At 39.2% G+C, this 16372-nt stretch overlaps 1 long non-coding RNA gene across 1 annotated transcript in view; it reads right to left on the bottom strand.

Moving 5' to 3' along the window:
- Window positions 1–2339: 2339 nt before the first annotated feature.
- Window positions 2340–16372, bottom strand: part of LOC137855682 (uncharacterized) — an 82919-nt gene continuing 68886 nt past the window's right edge. The window contains exons 4-6 of the long non-coding RNA XR_011095889.1: window positions 7440–7491; window positions 5741–5841; window positions 2340–2370 (exon numbers count right to left, since the gene is read on the bottom strand). This is a non-coding gene — a long non-coding RNA (uncharacterized lncRNA). The remainder of the gene's footprint in view (window positions 2371–5740; window positions 5842–7439; window positions 7492–16372) is intronic.

The following is a 16372-nucleotide window of genomic DNA, read 5'->3' as shown; positions in this document are numbered from 1 at the left end:
ACGGAGCCAACTAGGAAAGGTGCCCTCCTTGACCTGTTGCTAGAAAACAGAGAGGGTCTGGTGGGAGATGTGGTGATTGGTGGCCGCCTCGGTCATAGTGACCATGAAGTGGTTGAGTTCAAAATTTACGGTGACAGAAGGAAAAGTGCCACCAAAACCTCATCCCTAGATATGGGGAAGGCGGACTTCAGGCTGCTCGGGGAACTAGTCAGCAAGGTCCCCTGGGAAGCTGCTCTTGAAGGCCTTGATGTCCACCAGTGCTGGTCATTCTTTAAGCGATGCCTCCTAGAAGCACAAGAACAGGCAGTTCCTAAATATTGCAAGTCAGGCAGGCGCGGCAGGAGGCCGGCGTGGCTGACCAGGAACATTCTTATGGAGATTAGGCGGAAACAGAGAGTGTTTCGCTACTGGAAGGAGGGCCAGGTGTCATGGAAAGAATACAGGGATGCTGTTCGTGTTTGTAGGAAGAAAATTCGTGTGGCTAAAGCACACCTAGAGTTGAAGCTGGCTGTGTCTGTGAGAGAAAATAAAAAGGGGTTTTTTAGATATGTGAATGGAAAAAGGAGAACTAAAGAATACATAGGGCCGCTCCTTGATAGGGAAGGTCTCCTCACAGACAATGACATAGGCAAAGCAGAGACGCTTAACGCCTTCTTTGCCTCTGTCTTCAATGCCGATGATGGGCTTCGGGACCCAGGGTGCCCTGAGCTGGAGGACCGGGACGGTGGGGATGACAAACTCCCAACCGACCCTGAACGTGTGCGGGATTTGCTACTCCACCTGGATCCCTACAAGTCCATGGGTCCGGATGGGATTCATCCCCGGGTGCTGAAAGAGCCGGCGGACGTCATTGTGGAACCTCTCTCAATTATTTTTCAACGGTCCTGGGAGTCTGGAGAGGTCCCCGTAGACTGGAAGCTGGCAAATGTTGTGCCGATTTTCAAGAAGGGTCAGAAAGAAGACCCTAGCAATTACAGGCCTGTCAGTTTCACGTCAGTGCCTGGTAAAATCATGGAGAAGATGGTTCTCGAACTTATTGAGGCGCACCTGGGGGACAAAGCAGTCATTGGTCCCAGCCAGCATGGGTTTGTGAAGGGTAGGTCCTGCCTAACTAACCTGATTTCCTTTTATGACAAGATCACCCGTATGGTGGACCAAGGGAAACCAGTTGATGTGATTTTTTTGGACTTCAGCAAGGCTTTTGACACGGTTTCCCATAGGATCCTACTGGACAAAATGTCCACCATACAGCTAAATAAAAACATCATACGATGGGTGAGCAATTGGCTAACGGGCAGGGCCCAAAGGGTTATGGTAAATGGGGCTGCGTCAGGCTGGCGGGCGGTCACCAGTGGGGTCCCTCAAGGCTCCATTTTAGGACCGGCACTTTTCAATATTTTTATAAACGATCTGGATGTAGGAATAGAAGGCATTTTGAGCAAGTTTGCTGATGACACCAAACTTGGAGGAGTTGTGGACTCGAATGAGGGTGGAAAGGCCTTGCAGAGGGATCTGGATAGGTTGGAGAGCTGGGCGATTGCCAACCGCATGAAGTTCAATAAGAGCAAGTGCCGGGTCCTGCACCTGGGACGGGGAAACGCTGGCTGCACGTACAGACTGGGCGATGAGACGCTGGAGAGCAGCCTAGAAGAGAGGGATCTGGGGGTCGTGGTAGACAACAAGTTGAATATGAGCCAGCAGTGTGCCCTGGCAGCCAGGAGGGCCAACCGTGTCCTGGGGTGCATCAAGCACGGCATCGCTAGTAGGTCGAGGGAGGTGATTGTCCCGCTCTACTCTGCGCTGGTGCGGCCTCACCTCAAGTACTGTGTGCAGTTCTGGGCACCACAGTATAAAAAGGACATGAAACTGTTGGAGAGTGTCCAGAGGAGGGCTACGAAGATGGTGAAAGGCCTGGAGGGGAAGACGTACGAGGAACGGCTGAGGGCACTGGGCCTGTTCAGCCTGGAGAAGAGGAGGCTGAGGGGAGACCTCATCGCAGTCTACAACTTCCTCGTAAGGGGGTGTCGAGAGGCAGGAGACCTTTTCTCCATTAACACCAGTGACAGGACCCGCGGGAACGGGGTTAAGCTGAGGCAGGGGAAGTTTAGGCTTGACATCAGGAGGGGGTTCTTCACAGAGAGAGTGGTTGCACACTGGAACAGGCTCCCCAGGGAAGTGGTCACTGCAGCGAGCCTGTCTGAATTTAAGAAGAGATTGGACTGTGCACTTAGTCACATGGTCTGAACTTTTGGGTAGACCTGTGCGGTGTCAAGAGTTGGACTTGATGATCCTTAAGGGTCCCTTCCAACTCAGGATATTCTATGATTCTATGATTCTATGTGATTCCTGAAGAAGGATGTCAAGAACTACCTGTGGGGCAAAAGAATAGGGACAACTCATGACACCCATTTGCAATACATTGTGGCTGGTAGCTTCTGAAACACGCAGAGACACATTATTCATCTACATAGACCTTATACATTTTGTCTTTTCCTTATAATATGTTTGACAGTACCAGAATTTAAACAAGTTGGAATGGGTTGCCCAGGGAGTTGGTGGAGTCACCTTCCCTATGTGTGTTTAAGGAAAGGTTGGATGTGGTACTTAGAGGTAAGGTTTAGTTGGGTGATATTGGTGGTAGGGGGACAGTTGGACTAGATGATCTTGGAGGTCTTTTCCAACCTTAATGATGCTATGATTCTAAATTTGGCATGTGAGAAGCACATATTTTAATCATCAGGTACAAGAAATGATACCGCATGTAATGCCATTAACCTCATTATTTCTGTCTCTGCACTTATGTACATGCACTTAGTTTCTGTGTGATTCCCCTTTTCACTTCACAGCTTGTTAATATTCCATTCTGTGCACATTGGTCTCATTTCAGAAAACCACCATTTTATAACAAAGTCAATGGGAACTAAATTAGGGCTTAAAATAATGCTCAGACTAGAATGCAGTCAGAATGGTTTCACACACAAGCTCACATTCTTTCTCAAATGAGGTCTTTGAAGGCTATGTAGTTTCCTTCAATTCCTCCTGCTTCACTTCCACTGGTCTGTAACAGGCAAATAGATATGTCCCACCTCCTGGTTATTTGATTAATAATAGAGCTGACTGGCAAGTGAAGTTTCTGGTTTGCAACACAGTTTGAACTTTCAAATTTGTTTTTAATTCTGCTCACAGGATTTCCTTGGAAGAGGTTCACACCAAACTGCTGGTGTGTTATTTGGATCTCCCCCTCTACATCTTCTTCTTACTTCTCCAGCTGACATTCTCTTAAACTGTGACAGAGTATGACATTGACAAAATGGCATAGTTCTACAAATGCATATTTTCTGAACCCATTCAAGTCAGATTTATCCTTTTAAGCAATCCAAGATGAGAAATATTTTGGACGCATTTGGAAGTATTTTGGCTTGGGCTTTTTGTAAACCAGAATATTATTTTATTTTCATGTGTCATTCCTGTTGCACATAATTTAATAGTTTCCTCATTGATGAGTCTGCATTTAGAAAAAAAAAATCTATAAAAACTGCAGAAAAATAATTAGTGATTTAACTATTTAAAATACCTAGTGAATAATAAAAATTTCCTTCTTTTACAGCATCACTGGCTGAATTATGAGTGCATTATGCTATATTTTAAAATGAAGTAAAGAATATTAAATGCTCTGAATCTTAATTTACAGAGTTTATCTTGAAATTTTCCATCCTGTAGGTACAAAGATAAATTTCCTTTGTTTTTGTTTTTCCTCAGTAGTAGGGTTTTCTATGAGAAATATATCCATGCTCAGAAATAATAATCAACTCTGTCTTTGTCAGTACTAAAATTTTTGCCACAGGTAACCATTTGTACTATAGTTTATATCCATGTCTCTCAAAATTTAAAGAAAAAAAAAATGATTCAATGGTTTTCTTTCTTTTCTCTTTGTGTATTTATAATCTTTATCTCTGAAGTGTATTTATTAAATACATATGAAAGACTTCCATAGCAGTTGTCTTTCATAAACAAATAACTTACAACAGTAACTTCCAAGAGCCTCACTAATTTCTGTTGTTGAAACCAAAACTTCTAAGGTCCAACATGAAGTATTAAATAATGGATAATTTGAGAAAACCATGTTCCCTTATGGGCAGAAGTACAGTTCAGAAAGAGACTTCAGACACTTTTTACAACTTTTTTATGTGATTCTGACCAAGCTACTTGATGTCTTGGTGCCTAAAGTCCTCATTGGAAAAATGGAAATAATTTTATTCCTCTTATAACCCTGTCTTTTTATATTTTTACATCTCTGATACAAAGGTTGCTTATTATTATCTACAATGCCTGAAAAATAAGGCATTGATCCTGTTTTGGCTGAAAGACATTACTGTCATGCAAAATATAATTTAAAAAGTCACTGAAGGTGTTTTAAAAACAACAACAACAACAACAACAAGATTTAGTTGATTTGTGATTTCTTTTCTGGGGAAAAAACTCGCTTTTACTATGGTGCATCGCACTTGATTTTTTTTTCCTGTCTTCTTTCTTTAAGGGACTAAGAGACACCTCTACATCATCTGCCCTTGTCCATATTGTCCACTTTCCAGATGTTAACTGGGAATACCACACAGCTAATACAAACAGGTCCAGGAGATTCCTAAAGCACCTTGATGATAACTTATTGGTATCTAACAGGTACTAAGGGGGCCAACTAGGAAAGGTACCCTCCTAGATTCGTTGTTTGTAAACAGAGGGGGTCTCATGGTGATTGGAGTCCATCTTGATCATAGTGACCAAGAAATAGTTGAGTTTAAAATCTTTAGTGGTAGGAGGTAAACTGTCACCATAACTTCAACCCTGGATATGGGGAGAGCTAGTTAATAAGGTCCCTGTGAAACTGCCTTTGAAGACATTAGGGTCCATCACTGCTAGTCACTTGTTAAGTACAACCTCCAAAGAGCACAGGAACAGATTATTCTGAAATGCCAGAAGTCAAGCAGGAAGGGCAGAAGGCCAGATTTGCTGAGTAGGGATCTTCTCCCAGAGTTTAGGTGGAAGAAGGAAGTATATGGCCAGCGGAAGCAAGGTCAGGTGACATGGGAGGACTACACAGACTGTTCAACATTACAAGGAGAAAATTCATGTGGCCAAAGCTCAATTAGATTTGAAGCTAGCCAGCATCATGGGGGACAGTAAAAAGGGCTTTTTAAAATATGTTAACAGCAAAAGGAAGACCAGAGATTACATTGGTGAGGATGATCACCTCACAAATGGAAATGTAGACAAAGCAAAAACATTTCATGTCTTCTTTGCCTCTGTCTTTAAGACTGATGATGGACCCTGGGGCTGCTGGAGTCCTAAGTTGGAGAACCATGACTGCAGTAACAATAAACTCCCAGCCAACCCCAAACTTCATCCATATAGGTCTATGGAGCCTGATGAGATTAATCCCAGGGTACTCAGAGAGCTTGCTGATCTCATCATAACTCTCTCAATTATTTTTCAACAGTCTTGGGAATCTGGAGAGGTTTTAGTTGACTGGAAGCTGACAAATATTGTTCCGATTTTCATGAAGGGCAAGAAAGAAAACCCTGGAATTACAGGGCATCCCTTCAGTGTCTGGTGACATTGTGGAGAAGATTATTTTGGGAGTTATTGAAAAACACTTGAAAGGCAATGCAGTTGGTAGTCACAGATCATGAGGGGAAAGTCCTGTTAAATGAACTTAATTTGCTTTTATGACAAGGTTACCTACCTAGTTGATCAAGGGAAGTTGATGTAATCTTTTTTGATTTCAGCAAAGCTTTCAATACTGTTTCTTAGGGTATACTTCTGGACAAAATATCCAGCATACACCTAAACAAAAACATAATGCAATTGGTGAACAATCAGCTGACTGGCTGAACACAAAGAATTATATTAAATGGGGTTACATCAGGCTGGCAGCCAGTCACTCACAGGGTTTACCAGGGCTCCCCTTAGGGGCTAGTTCTCTTCAATGTTTTCGTAAACAATTTGGATGCAGAACTTGAATGCATACTAAGTATGTTTGCAGACAATACTAAATTAGGAGAACTGTTGACTACTTCAAGGGTAGAGAGGCCTTGCAGAGAGATCTTAACAAATTAGAGAGCTGTGCAATCACAAACTGCATGAAGTTTAACAAGAGCAAGTGCCAGATTCTGCACCTGGTGAAACCCTGATGCAGACTGTGCGATGAGAAGCTGGAGAACAGCCCTGCAGAAAGGAATCTGAGGGTTTTGATCAATAGCAAGTTGAATATAACTCAACAGTGTGCCCCAACAGCCAAAAGGGCCAATTGTATCCGGCGGTTCATTAAGCACAGCTTTGCTAGTGGAATGGGTTTGAAAGCACAGCTTTGCTAGTGGAAATGATTGTCCTGCTCTACTTTGCGCTGGTGCAGCCCCACCTCAAGTACTGTAGAGTGCAGTTTTGGGCACCACAATACAATAATAAAACAGAACTATTACGGAGCATGCAAAGTAGGACTACAAAGGGTCTAGAGAGCAAGATGTATGAGGAACAGCTGAAGTTGATTAGTTTGTTCAGCCTTGAGAAGAGGATACTGAGGGGCAAACTCATGGCAGTCTGCAGCTTCATCATGAGGGGAGCTGATCTCTTCTTTCTGGTGACCAACAATAGGACCCAGCAAGAGAGTGGTTGGGCACTGGAATAGGCTCCCCAGGGAAGTGGTCACAGCACCAACCCTGACATAGTTCAAGAATTGTTTGGAAAATGCTCTCAGAAATATGTTTTAAGTTTTTGTATGGTCCTGTGTGAAGCCAGAATCTGGACTCAGTGACCCTTGTGGGTCACTTCCAACTCAGGATATTATATGATTCTTTGATTCTAAAATAAGTACACTTTGTAACCTTGGTTTTTGAATTTTTCTGAAATGCTGAATTAAAAGGACTGTTAAGCATTGTCATGTGTGTTTACAGCATCTAACTCTGCAGCAGCTATGTGTTTAACACTGATCACTAAATGTTGAAGCTTTGTTTTTTTTTTATACTCTCATGGGATCAAATGAACCTGTCACCTATATGTAGCATTTTCACATATGCTTAAGAAGTTATGAAGCAGGTTTTGCAATACATAAGTCACCTTGTTCTCCTAGAGTATTAATTGTATAAGACAGACTTCAAAGATCTGGTGAATACAAAGTATTTTGAACAGTATACAAAACTCACACACATCTCAGATGAAAAATCCAGTCTTGTAACTATGACATATTCTTTGATTCTCTTAGGAAAACTACCCAGGCAATGGTTTGAGTTATGGAGAAAAGCAAGTACTAACAGACTATGGTTGGAATTTCTACTACCAATGTTTTCTGTAGTTACAGAGCCAGGGTAAACTAACTGGGAAAATAAATAAATGAATAGATATATAAAGAGAGAGAAATAGAGAAATCAATAAGAAATATTGCTTACATTGTGATGTTTCACTGTATTGCGTCTTGTCTGTCCAGTTGCAAGTGGTGTCCTGACATATTAAGCAATGAGAGAACAAACTCACAATTAAAATATTTAAAGTGATATTTAAGAACATGCCAAACAGTTAGAGGTGCAGCCACAGATATTAGATCCAGTAACGCTTAAAAGTATATAAATATAGTTCAGAAACCATGAGCTATATGAAGTGGCCTTCATGGACACTTTTATATAGATAATTCCATGAAGGCCAGTACTGAAATTTTAAAGTGGATTGTTCAATAGTCCCCACTTGCTATGGATCCCTTTCAGATGATATCAAAGTACAATGTATGCTCCAGGAGCTGAACTGATGCATTCTGGATTTTAATGTGCATTTCACCTATGGGATCCAACTAGAGATAATCCAAAGACAGAAGTGCCTGCAGTATGTACAGTATACATTGGCCTTCAGGTCTGAAGCTCAAATTGTTTTAATCTACGGACACATTCCCATTGATCTGCCCTACTTGCTAATGTATGCATAACCACTGAATCTATCTGGCTTGGAAGTATCTTCTCTCCTAATAGCTCATACCAGTTGTCTAGGGAACATAAAAGAGTAAGGCAACCATTTAATGAATGTGGACTTCATGAGTCAAAGTGTCTCTATTTAATAGGACTCACTGAATTTCTTTTTCATTAATATGATGTTAAACAACACTTCTGTGTAAGAAGAGTTGCAGTTTATAGTATTATTATGGTGCTCATTAAATGAACTGGGTAGTCAGTAGTCCTTTCTGGAGGTTTTATTTAAACCATTTTTGAGGTTGCAGTGGTCATCATTAAAATATCATCGGCTGCCACATAGCCAGCACAGTTACTTCTTAGTTAAAATGAAACAGAAGTATTTCAAAGAAACTGCAGTGACTGTTGACTCTTCAAATGGTGACCTGATTATTTTCTGTTTTTGTCATGTACTACAGTTTACAGTGCTTAGTGTAACAGAAGGGATTTGCTTACACATTGCTCCTGGCATAAAGTCACTTTAAATTAGATGGACTAGTAGAGAAATTCTCTTAAAATCTCCCAAAGCTATACATTGTTATCTCTTTTGCTCAGTAATGAGAGCTAAACCAGAATGGAAGATTTATGAAGATATTAAGCATAACATCTGAGGATGAATTTCTCTTATCACAAACTCCATACTACCTAGTTTGTTTGGTTTAACCAATAAGAAAGAAAAATTAGCCTGAACCCACTAGGGAGAAAAAACAGAGTGAGTATTCCACATATACATATAATAAAATAATACAGATGTTGAAGACAAATGAAGAATTTAATAAGTAGAAGGCAAAGTAACAAAAATAATAAGCCAGTATGGTTGATTGATTGTTGTTTTTAATCTTTCCTTATACCTTCTCCTGAACCAGGAAAAGGCAAACATGAAGCTTGAGAATTTATCACAGGGAAACAGTTACTGTTCCAGTTAATATAAATTTAATATTTAATTGATATTAAACATAAGCAGGATCTCTAATCCAGGTTTCCCCATATAATCCCAAATAATATAATTTAGAAATTATATTAGACAACTAAATCCACATGAAAAATCTCTCCTTTCCTATCTCTCACTTGCTCCCCCTCCCTTCCTATCTTTTTATATCCTCTCTCTTTGAGTGTGTTGTTTTTTTCCTAACAAGCATAATCTTAATTGTCATTTTTATAGAAAGATATTCAATTAAAGGAAAAGAAAGAGGTAAAAAATTCTAAAGATGGGAAGAAAAGAAACAACTTTGAAAACAAAGAGGAGAAGTAAGAAATGTGGACTGAGGAAATCCCTTCCAGATTGAGAACAAAGTCACTGAGAAAGTCTCCTGGGAAAATAAGCAAACAGGATTCCACAGCCATCTTGTAAGAAATACCTTTTTATTTCTGTTGCTTTTGTTGTTTGTTTCCTTGCTTACTTTGATTTTTGATCTTCATCTTTAATTCTCTTCACATGATTTTCCTTTACTCTCAGTTTCCAGTAATATCCCCTCTATTTTCCTCAGTTTATCTAGAACTTAAACTAATCTAAACTCACTGCAATTTTTAAATTATTGTTGGAAGGGTATATTTTTTCATATCAATCTGCTGGAAATAGCAAACTCATTACAATAAATAGCACTCTGGAAAAGTTTAGTAAATAAATGGTGTATAAATGCTCAAGAATGAGTATTGGTACCTAGAAGTAGATACTCAGGTGGATCTGAAAACTTTTATTTTATTACAGTTACCGAATCAAATGTTTGTCTAGTGCACATAGGCATGATTTCAAACAGTCTGTATGGAATCACACAACTTTATAACAGCTGCATATACAACCATTTAGAGAGGAAGACACCCATGAAAAATACATACAAATGAGTTGACAAGCTTCAAAGTAGGCCAAAAACCTAACTGCTAGTGTTGGCATATTTATGACTATTCCTTTTCCTTTCTTTCTCCAGCAGCTTATTATTATTATTATTGCTGATGTTCTTGTTGTTGTCATTTTACATTAGAATATCTACTGCTAGAATACCATAATTGTAAAATAAATCACTTCTGTATCTCCCTAAAATAAAGGTTTTTTGTTGTTGTTGTTGTTCGGTTGGTTGATTGGTTTGGTTTGTTTGGTTTGTGTTATTTTTAATATAAACTCTATCTACTAATTAGCTGGTTATTTATTAAAGACCTTTTCATGGGTTTGAATATTTGTTGGTTAAGTGGTTGCATAGGAGAACTTATTAATTTATATCTTCATTGCACTTGTAAATTTGCAAAAGCTGTGTACACAATAGTCATTCACATATTATTGGATATCTTAGATCACGAATGATGCATATTACAAAAACAATTTGAGAACACTGTTTCTAAAGAATGCATTTTATCCAATGACTCAGAACTGTGTATCATAAAATTAGATCATATTATAAGGATTCCTTTAAGCATCAATAAAATAATTCTATTTCCTTCTTGGAATAAATATAAAATTAAAGCATAGCTCTCTGAATTCATATTTATCAGTAAAGGACCCTTTTTCACTCACAGCCAGAACAAGGACGAAGCCAAAAACATCCCAAAGGGAGACCCAGTCAGCCATTGGCTGCTTATCTTTATTGCAATGTGAAGGTTCTGTAACTACCCAGTGCATCACTAGAGACTAAGGATATCATGACAGTGTGCCAGGACATATGTAAACAGCACCATCCCCTGAGGAAGGGGAAGAAGGGGAAGGGGAAGGGGAAGGGGAAGGGGAAGGGGAAGGGGAAGGGGAAGGGGAAGGGGAAGAGGAAGGGGAAGGGGAAGGGGAAGGGGAAGGGGAAGGGGAAGGGGAAGGGGAAGGGGAAGGGGAAGGGGAAGGGGAAGGGGAAGGGGAAGGGGAAGGGGAAGGGGAAGGGGAAGGGGAAGGGGAAGGGGAAGGGGAAGGGGAAGGGGAAGGGGAAGGGGAAGGGGAAGGGGAAGGGGAAGGGGAAGGGGAAGGGGAAGGCAAGGCAAGGCAAGGCAAGGCAAGGAACAGATAAACAAAAACAAAAGAACAGAAAAAAAGCTATAGACTTCCTTTTCAGTATTTTTGTAGGAAAGGATTACTTCCACATTCTTCTTATTATTAAATTGGTTAAGGGCATTAAAAGTGGTCATGTCTTTGTTTATTCATGAAGCAGATTTCACATATCCAGATAACCTCCAGCATCTCCACAGCTGCTAAAACTATCCATCTTCATGCCTGTCTATTGTTATCCATCATTTGCCATTTCAAGAATCAGTTGTAGCTTCTTCCACTTCTGATTCCAATGCTTCCAAAAGAGCATTGTAAATTTTGTGTCCGTCCTACAAATCTCATTAATTATACTTCTTTTTTGACATCATATTCAATAAAATATTGGGCAAATTCCTTTAACCCATTATAAGCTGATCCAGTTCTTACACGAGATTTGTTCTATTTTCAGTTATTTCTATTGTGTTTCATTTTTTCCAGTGGTTATTAACTCACATTTAAGTTTAAATTAATATCTATATAGAAGACTTCAATGAAAAACACATTTAATGAATGAAGAATTTTCCAAGAATAATTTGTCGTTCATACAGGCATGTCCACAACAGCAAAATATCTCTTTAATAACTATATTTTTGAGGCATTCAATTCTGGAAAAAAAAAATCATTATGTAACAGATTCCATATTAAGCGAATATAAGTATGTTGATTTAAGCAGTGTCTAAAGTCCCAGACTCACAAGAACATGGCTGCATTTTTATTTATTTATTTTTTAATCAGCTGGAAAATAAATAATTAATTCAGCACTGAAGTCTTTTGTAGGAATATTTCCACTCATAGAAAAAAATAACTTTGTAGTTTAGATCTTTCTTTCAGGAATTATATGAGCCTTGCATCTTCTGTTCACTGACCTCTAAATAAAATGGCATATTCCTCTTCTCAAAAATACTGACTCTTCCCCTAACTATGACTTTTTTTTTGTCACTAAAAGTGCTGAGACCCCATTTGTCTTGGTATATACAAGGGTACCAAGGGACAGCTATTTAATTGTGCCATGTGCAGCTTCTGAAACAATTATAACTAATAACAGAATGTTATTAAATATCAAGTAATATTAGAAATCTAAGTTGAAAAGAAACTTCTGCCTATTCAGCAAGCAAATTAAAATAAATTATGAAAAAAAAAAATTAAATATGTTCAGAAGTTGTTATGAAGGGAATTCAACCTTGCTGATAAGCTTGACAGATTTGTGCAATGCCATCATTTTTTTATTGGTGGTCAAACATGCACAGCACCCCAGTGAAGCATTTAGTATAATAGACATGATAGATGATGAAGAGTTCTTTGGCAGAAAATGAGCTGAGAAATGTTGAGACTCATTGATTACTAGGTTTTCAAAAGTGTTTTGTTTTGTTTTGTTTTGCAACTTTAAATACTTGTTCATAAATTTTCAAGGTAAATATTGGTAGGAAATAATGAATAATGAATAATGAGTGTCTACTTATAATAGTCCTGTCTACTTATAATAGTGCAACCCTAGATTTCCCTTCCTTTCTTCCTTTCTTCCTTTCTTCCTTCCAGATACAAGGTGTAGAACATGAAGGAAAGAAAGTATTAATAACTGCACTGCTTGATTCTGTTCTATCTTGCATTATAACCAGCATATGTACTTTTGCAAGCAATGGACCTTTCATGAAATATCACCATAAGGTTTCTTTTTGTCAGTGTTACAGCACACCACATTAATTTTACCATCATTGATACTTCTCCCAGTTTATAATTTCATCTTCTTCTGAAGAAGTGTCATCCAAATTTGTGTTTTTTCATTAATAAGTTGTTCTATTGCTTGTTCTACTGTCTGAGGAAACTTCAATATAGAGTCTCTAAGCAATCCAGAAGACTATTAATACTTTTTTCGGTAGAAGTATATGCTATCTTGAACATTATCAGCTAAGAACTGTAGTGACAAAAAACCTGTTATTTTACATAAGATTCCAAATTTTGCCTCTGTACTACACATCACTAATTAATGTGCACACTTGTAAGAAATACATATTCATATCTCTTATGGAAAACAATAGAAAACAAAACAAACAAAACAACAGTCTACATAATAAAGTGGTGCTCATGACATAAGAGCTGATGCTTCTTTCGTATTTCTTAATATAAATCAATAGTTCAGGAGCAACCTAGAGATCACTGTAAGCATCACACAAAAGCTGATCAGAAGTGAAATTGGTATAGTTAAAATGAAGCCACATAAGCTTTCTTGTACTTTGGTATTTTAGCAGAATGTGAAAAGAACTATTATTTTCCTCCTTGTGGAATAAACAGAATACATAATAAGCACTTGCAGCACTGCATGGAATCGATTTAACTGGAGAACAAATACATTTATAACTCACTTGTGGCTTTGGCTTTAGCTGAATTAAGAGGTGTTCTCATTACTTGTGGAATACGCTTGCTATTCTGTAAGCACCTAGATACCCTAATGTGTGTATATTAAGTTGGAACTTCATGAAAAAAATTCTACTAATTCTGAATATAGGCTTAGCATTTAGAAATATGTATATAAATTAAAATAACCTGTAAATACTGGTGAGTCCAAGGTACACCAAGACAAGACTTCATCAGCAGTAAAAGAATGAAAGAATGTAAGGGTTCCAACACAACCAATTTTGATTTTAATATTAATACAAATTAAAAAAAAAAAAAAAAAAGCAATATTTCCACAGTGACTTTTCTCATAATCTCATACCATTTAATATGTGCTAAAACATCATTATCAAAGCATTTCAGGAAGTCACTATTTTCAGGCTTATGCTCAACGTACACTCTGAACCAACCAAAGATGTTAGGACATAATAGTCTGATGCAAACCTGACTCATTCCCACACTCAGATTTCTAGGGATTTTAGTCTATGCTTGGCACTTTGGTACTATTGTCAAACTACATTTCAATGTGAGTTAACTTGTGTCCTTCCTGCCCAGAGCATCAGCAGACCAAGCACACTTTTACTCATAATGTCTTACACAGGAATGCATAAATTTCATGAATCTGTTTTTTTGCTTGTTTGTTTTTGTTTGTTTGTTTTGTGTGAGTGTTTCATATTTTTTTATTCATGTGAATTTTTTCCATAATATTTCCTGGAAAGTTTATTTCTGCCTACAGCAATATTAAATATAGAATTTGCAATCAACATTTTGACTGATGGAACGGATATACAACAGTATTGTGAAAGTGCTACTGGGATTTTTAGACATACAAAAGCCTGGTAGCTCCAAGCAAGGCATCTTTAGACAGGGTAACTTGGATTTACTTACAGAAAGAGTTCAATATATTATCTGAATTAAATTTCTGGGAAGAAAAAAAAGTACATGTCCAGGCAAGCCAAAACATGTGGTAGCTTTGGGGAAGGAGAAAGCCAGGTAAGTTATAGTTATTGCTCAGGGAAAAAGAAGAAAAAAAAAAAAAAGTGTACAGAATGTGATTAATGGCACAATCTTCACATAAACTATAATATCTTAATCTCTGTCATACATGAAAGCCTAATAATCATTAATATATTTTTTCCATCTTTTAGAAGTACATTCATTTTCAAAAGGAAAACTGAGCCATAGAAGAGGAGCTGTTTAGAAACAGTTTTGTTTAAGCAAAAAATTCTAAATGTAAACCTTTAAACTCTTGTTCAGCTGGCATGAAACAGCAGAGGTCATTAACTTTCATAGGGACCTGCATTTTCTAATTTCACAGAATCACAGAATCACAGAATTTCTAGGTTGGAAGAGACCTCAAGATCATCGAGTCCAACCTCTGACCTAACACTAACGCTAACAGTCCCCACTAAACCATATCCCTAAGCTCTACATCTAAACGTCTTTTAAAGACTTCCAGGGATGGTGACTCCACCACTTCCCTGGGCAGCCTGTTCCAATGTCTAACAACCCTTTCGGTAAAGAAGTTCTTCCTAAGATCCAACCTAAAACTCCCCTGGCGCAACTTTAGCCCATTCCCCCTCGTCCTGTCACCAGGCATGTGGGAGAACAGACCAACCCCCACTTCACTACAGCCTCCTTTGAGGTATCTGTAGAGAGCAATAAGGTCACCCCTGAGCCTCCTCTTCTCCAGGCTGAACAAGCCCAGCTCCTTCAGCCGCTCCTCGTAGGACTTGTTCTCCAGGCCCCTCACCAGCTTCGTCGCCCTTCTCTGGACCCACTCAAGCACCTCGATGTCCTTCTTGTAGCGAGGGGCCCAAAACTGAACACAGTACTCGAGGTGCGGCCTCACCAGAGCCGAGTACAGGGGGACGATCCCTGTACTCCCTAGCCCTGCTGGCCACACTGCTTCTTATGCAAGCCAGGATGGTGTTGGCCTTCTTGGCCACCTGAGCACACTGCTGGCTCATATTCAGCCGACTATCAACCATCACTCCCAGGTCCTTCTCTGCCTGGCAGCTCTCCAACCACTCATCTCCCAGCCTGTAGCTCTGCTTGGGGTTATTGCACCCCAGGTGGAGGACCCGGCACTTGGCCTTGTTGAACTTCATGCAGTTGACCTCAGCCCATCGGTGCAGCCTATCCAGACCCTCCTGCAGAGCTTTCCTACCCTCAAGCAGATCGACACATGCACCTAACTTGGTGTCATCTGCAAACTTACTGAGGGTGCTCTCAATGCCCTCGTCCAGATCATCGATGAAGATATTAAAGAGGACCAGCCCCAGCACCGAGCCCTGGGGTACGCCACTAGTGACTGGCCTCCAACTGGACTTGACTCCATTTACCACGACTCTTTGGGCCCGGCTATCCAGCCAGTTTCTAACCCAACGAAGCATGCGCCAGTCCAAGCCAAGAGCAGCCAGTTAATTTCCTGCTACAGCTTTGAAAGAGATCAGTAATTCACCACCTAGATGCTCTTGGGACTGAAAACAGCATTCTACCACCAATAACATTTCAGAGGGTTCAGATGTTAAGTTCAAAACAGGTCCCTGAATTACATTTAACGTAGAACAATAGCTAACTATAGTAACGTTTTTCCCTCCCTTAACACAAACTGATATGTGGCCTAGATGACAGTAATTTCTGATACTGAATGGTTCCTTTGATTGGAATTTAGGGCTTAATTGTGACAAGCAAGCACATGCTCTCTTAGGTAATGAGTTGTGTTTCACTCTTCTGCTTTCTTTATACTTATGCTTCTATTTAATTATTTAAAGTCTTCTTGGGTGCTCAGATAGCTCCAGTCTCTGATGAGGAGCATCCAGGTGTTAGAAACTTTGGGTTTTCTTGGTGTAATCAAGAAAACTATCAAAGTATTTACAAAGTTGACTATTAAAGCATTTACACATTTACTCAATTGAAAGTTATTTGGAACAAAATCCTTTCTTCAATATTCCACAGACATTTCAAAAGCAATAAATATTAATAAAGACAAATG

Source organism: Anas acuta, chromosome 4 (genome assembly GCF_963932015.1).
Source record: "Anas acuta chromosome 4, bAnaAcu1.1, whole genome shotgun sequence".
Classification (NCBI taxonomy): domain Eukaryota; kingdom Metazoa; phylum Chordata; class Aves; order Anseriformes; family Anatidae; genus Anas; species Anas acuta.
The sequence above is the reverse complement of the archived record's forward strand: the minus strand, read 5'-3'. Positions and strand labels throughout refer to the sequence as shown.